Source organism: Ranitomeya imitator, chromosome 2, assembly GCF_032444005.1.
Source record: "Ranitomeya imitator isolate aRanImi1 chromosome 2, aRanImi1.pri, whole genome shotgun sequence".
In the NCBI taxonomy this organism is placed as follows: Eukaryota; Metazoa; Chordata; class Amphibia; order Anura; family Dendrobatidae; genus Ranitomeya; species Ranitomeya imitator.
Window position 1 is genome coordinate 68,449,960 of NC_091283.1, and position 6,000 is coordinate 68,455,959.

Below are 6,000 nucleotides of genomic sequence, written 5' to 3' on the forward strand. Positions count from 1 at the left end.
TCAAATATCCTCCTAGCCATGCAACATAAGCTAGCTCTGATGATGCGTGGCAGTCAGGACCCAGTTATATAGGGGATGGGAGTGGCTAACAGTGCACAGCTAAGAGCCCTAGTTCCAGGAGCTCTCAACTGTCTTGCACTGTCCAAAGAAATTTACACCGTTTAATAAGAAGGTGAAAGTTCTTCTATTCAGTGCAGGAGTAGGAGCAATCAGACACTGCGATCTTCTGGCTCCTCTCTGTTTTGGTAACCCCATGACAGAGGCCTTAAAAAGGTGGTAGCCATACTTTATATAGGAAAACCTGATGACTTTTTTTCTGATTTTTTGTTGTCTAAATCTGAGGTTCATTTTATAGTCAGGTGCATCTTATACTTCAAAAAATGTAGAATATTATTATTTTATTTCACTATGGGCTAAAATGAGACCATGATATTTATTGATCTCTTGTAAATTGCATAGAAGTATTATGTGTTAAACTGCAATCTGTCTGTTAATTATACATTGCTATGTAGTCTTTTAGGTCTATCCTTACATACTACAGCAACCCCTCTGTCTAAAAATCATTTTGTGGACACTATACGGTGTGAAGGTGAGATAAAGTTCAGCTCCGTGCTCTGTTTGCAGTTAGTCGCTGCCAGAACTGGTAACTAGATGCCAGGTTTCCAACCTTACTGATCCGATATTGAAAATCTATCTTAAGTTATGAATATTATAGTTGTGGAAAACCCTTTAATAGGTTGGGTCAAAGCCACGTTCACCTTTTAAGTTACCCTGATGTATACTGCATTTCTTAAAAGCCCATATTACTTGATGAAGGAGTATTATGAATAAAGTAAAAATATTTGTAGGACTTTGAGCAGGGGCCTCGTTAATAGTCCGGGGTCTCTGTAACAGATCCCTGCAAACCTCTCTTTACCAGCCGGCATTTTCGGTGCCTCTTCAGATTAGCAGATAACATCGTTATTAGTGTGTGATGCATGAATAATATTGGCCAACTAATTAGAGGAGGTTCTGGGGTGGCCGGCAGGTAGGAAGCGCTTCACAGGACTCTGGTCTAGCGGACATGAACTACTGATTTGCTGCTCAACCAGGGTCTTGTGAATCTTTTTGATCATCCTAATTGTGAACCCCAAAATACGGTGCACTGAAAATAAAGATGCACATGCAAACTACCGCTAGGCCCAGCTTGATACATTAAGGCAGTTTAAAAAATATAAAAAGTTATTTCTAAGTAATGTTTTTATTAAGTCCCATGATTCGCTATTTCCTTTTTATTGTTTTCAAAGTGAGGAGTTCCCAAAACTGTATAAACTGATAAACTGCATTGCAGTGAACAACCGGCTGTCTATTAAGAAACTCTAGAAAGCTAATTGCTTCTTTTGCTTTTGCTTTTGCCCTTTAGCTTATGAATAAGCTCCTTGTTTACTGAACTTTTAATATTATACCCACAAAGAAAATAATCATTATGCGAAAGGTTTAAAAGCAATACTTAACCAATACCAATTATACAACATCAGCAAAACATTGATGGTGTTCTCCGAGAATCCAAGGTTGCAAACAGAAAGGGAATAATGCAAAAACCAGTTCAACAGAAAAAGTTACTAGTTGCAAAATATCTAACTGAAGCTTTTTATGTAGGGACAGAAACCAAGTTCATGGGATCAAGTTAGCTTGGGATTATTCCTTGAAGTAGATAAATAATTAGAAAATTTGTGTTGCTATCCATTAATCATACCTCATATTACTGCTGTCACCAATGCCAGGTGGCTGGCAATAACCAGAAGCTTGAGAAGATCTACTAAATCCCAAGTGAAGCGTAGACAAGGAGTGCTGGATAAAAAAGGTAAAAAAAAAAAGGAACACAAATTAGAGCCATGCAAAATGGCATTCAGATCTTTTGTGCCAATCAAGTTATCATCAAAATTCATATACAATTGACAAGTATGAATGTTAAAAAAATCATCAACAGAAAACAAAAAGAAACAAACAATTTATAAATTGTCAACAAAGTCATTGGCTCCTTACCAGGTCTTGACATGTCTTTTACTATATACACAAGGGAGAGACCTGTCAATCACCTGCAGAAGCTCTGAGCTGGGGGCGGACCCAGAATAGTTCTCGGCTTTGGTTCCCAGCTGAAATCTTCAAAGCATAATATGCCTGGTGGAGTGTTTCATATGTAATATACCTGGCTACATTCGTTCAGCCAGGCAGCGATCCATCCTAAGATGTTTTGGGCACCATGAATTTGCTAAGAGATTCCCTTTAATCAGGACTGAGTTTGTGTAACTAGTGACTGTCCTGAGAGGTAGATCCATGGTGCCAGTAGTGAAAGAAATAGGACTTGGAAGAGGGAGTAGAGAGTCTTGCTGATCAAGACTGTGGCACAAGCTAGGCTGTGATGAAGTTGGGCGAAAGAGTGTGCTTCACTGGCCCTGGAGTAGACTATAGTGAAAAGATACTATGTGTATGAAAATGATTTATACCGCAAATGAAACGTCAATAAGAATTTTTACCCGCTATCCTGTATAGGTAACCCTTATCAAGTTACCGATCAGTAAAGATTGTGTTATAGAACAGGAGTCTCCTTTGTTCAACTGTGGAACCTATGGTCCTGGCCAGCCAACACCATGAAGAGCGCCAGGACGTAAAAGGAAGAGACGAGTGCCCCGACTGTGACTGCTGCCCTGCGCTACAAGTGCAATACTTTATAGAATAAGATCCTGATTTTACCCCACGGCACTGGCGGGCATTCCACACTAATAAGGAGTCACGTCATCTATCCCCAAAACCATTACTCCACTTGCCAACACACTAGGGCAAGTGGTAAAAACTGAGGCTAAGCGTCATAAATGGCCATTTCTGGGGCAGTTGAGGGCTATTAGTCTGGGAGGGGGCCAATATTCATGGCCCCATTCAAGCCTATTTATATCAGCCAGCAGCTGTCTGTTTAGCACTTGCTGGTTATTAATTATAGGGGGGACCCCATGCCATTTTTTGGAGGGTCTCCCCATTTTAATAACCATTAAAGGTTATGCAGACAGATGTGAGCTTGCATTAATAGGCTGGGAGCATATAATGATATTGGCCCCTTTCCACAATAATAATGCCAGCCCCCAGCTGTTTACTTTCCCTCTTCTGATTGTTAAAATAGGGTAGGACCCCTCATCATTTTTTCATTTATTTACTAATAAGTACAGTAAAATACCCACCCAAGCTAACCTAAGTTTATAGCCTCCAGGTGTTCGAGTAGCTGGAAGCTCCAGTAACTTTAAAGTGTCCCTCAATGGTTCCTATGAGGTTTTCAGGCCTTGCACCTGCCGGAGACCCAGTGGCTGTGAACTGGATACCTGAGTTCATAGCCACCAGATCTCATGGTAGCTCAAGTGCTGGACTCTCGGTAGTTCATCAGTCGGGCACTGGCAATGCACAGCATGAGAACCAGCTGCTATGAACTCAGGTGACCTTACAGTAAAGTTATCTCAGTTCACAGCGGCCCTGCCTTCAGAAAAGTCAGACTCTGGGAATTGAGATAATATTACTGAAGTCACCTCAGTTCCCAGTAACCGGTTCTCCCAAAGGCAAGGCCACTGTGAACTGAGCAAACCTTACTGTAGGTCAAAAATATGTTAAACCACACCTCATATGGCCAGGGTCCAATATGACACTATTTAGGACGCACGTCCCAACCAGGGAGTTTATCCCAGAATAAAGTCCATACCAAGTAGTAAAAAAGACAGCACCTCCAACATTGGTGAAGAAAAATCACATTTTATTCCGCCTCCTATGGCCTCACTGTAAGGTCACTTGAGTTCATAGCAGTTGGTTCTCATGCTAAGCAGAGCTAGTGCCGGACTGAAGAACGACTCCTCTGAGATAACCTTACTCATGTCACCTAAATTCCCAGCAACTGGGTATTGAAGGGGGCAGCGTGACAAATGATGGTTTCTGCAGCTCCAGTGTATGAAGTTGGGGAAAAGAAGAACTTTTTTTCTGTGTGTCTTTCTTACTTTTGACTACGGAGTTAGTAATGGGGGTTTTTGATAGACACCTCTCCATTACTAACCCATGAGATTGATGTCAGCTGACATTACAAAGCTGACATCAACCCCAAAATATTACCCCACTTGCGTATGCACTAGGGCAAGTGGGAAGAGCTGAGGCTAAAGGCCAGAATTGGCGCATCTAATTGATACAACATTTCTGGTGCAGCTGAGGGTGGATATTATTAGTCTGGAAATTGGCCAATATCCATGGCCCCTTCCCAGCCTATAAATATCAGCACAAATCTGTCTGTTTAGCCTTTCCTGGCTATTGAATATTTGGGGGACCCCATGCTGTTTTTTGGGAAGTCCCCCAAATGTAATAATCAGTAAAGGCTACACAGACAGCTGTGAGCTGCTATTAATAGCCAGGGAAGCTCCATGTTTATTGCCCCTTCACAGAATAATAACACCAGCCTCCAGCTGTCTATGCCCCTCAGCTGGATAGTAAAAAATAAGCGGGGTCCCATGCCATTTTTAAATTTATTTATTCATTCAAGAAATACGTGTACAGTAGAATACACACACACACACACACACACACTGCACTTATATCACACCGACATCTTTATTACTATGCACAGGTGCCAGCTGATGAGAGTACTACTCGATCTGCTGCTATCGGTGAGACCAGGCGTATGCTGATGAGTGTAGTAGTACTCTCATTAGCCAATGTCTGATCACCAGTTATCTTTTCACCGCCGTCACAGCTGCTAACTCACATGCTTTCATCTGTGGGACAGCGTGGGAACCGCAGAGCTGTGACCGGCGGTAACTAGTAAGCTTACTGCCTGTCAGAGCTGCTGCTTCCCATGCTGTCACAGTTGACAGCATGGTAAACGCCAGATGTTCTGACTACCCATTCATTTGAATGGGTCCAGAGTTTGAGTCCAGTTCTGGAACAAGAGAAAATGACATTCTGCGGACTTCAAACCCACACCACAGGTCAGTTTATGCTTGGTAAAAACACACAATGGAAATGAGATTTCTATAAATCCCATCCACTTTGCTGGAACTATAAGATGCAGCATATTTGATGCATCAAAAATACGTAGCGTCAAAAACGCACCAAAGCTCATCGTGGGAAAGTAGCCTATATGTTGTATTTTTGTGCAGTGAAAACATGGCGCATAAAAAAATGCACTTATCTTAAACGATTTAAAATATTTATCCTATTCAATGAACAAAAAATTAGAAATGGCAAAATCGCTGCTTTTATAGATCAGAAAGTCATATGGACATTTTATTGTTTTATCCATGGAAATTAAAAACTGACGACAACTTGAAGTCATTACTTTAGCTCTTAGGTGTTCTGTTTCCTTTAGTTTAGAGCATAATTTGTGATCAGGTTAATGATACAACAAAGCTCAGTTGTCGTGTATCTTTTAATAAATAACTGGAGATATATGGCTAGTCCTTTGTGGATTTATTGGTGTTGATGGTTTCGTGTTTCAAATCTTCTCTAAGTCTTTACCTTCCTGTATTAATCGGCTAACTGCCTCTAAGCAAAGGGTCTTTTACATATGAAAACAGAAAACTAATCCATAAATCCACATACAATTGATGAAATAAGTATATACATTGCAAATGTTTGAAACAAAAAAACAAATCAACAAAAATGGGACAAAAAGTAATGGAAATGGTAAAATAATGACTTGCAATTGATTTCACTTATCAGGTATTGTGAACTTTTTGCTAAAATATCACGACAACTGAAGTTGAATGGTTTCATAGTTACATAGTTATTAAGGTTGAAGGAAGACTATAAGTCCATCTAGTTCAACCCATAGCCTAACCTAACATGCCCTAACATGTTGATCCAGAGGAAGGCAAAAAAAAACCATGTGGCAAAGAGTAAGCTCCACATTGGGGAAAAAAATTCCTTCCCGACTCCACATACGGCAATCAGACTAGTTCCCTGGATCAACGCCCTATCAAGGAATCTAGTGTATATACC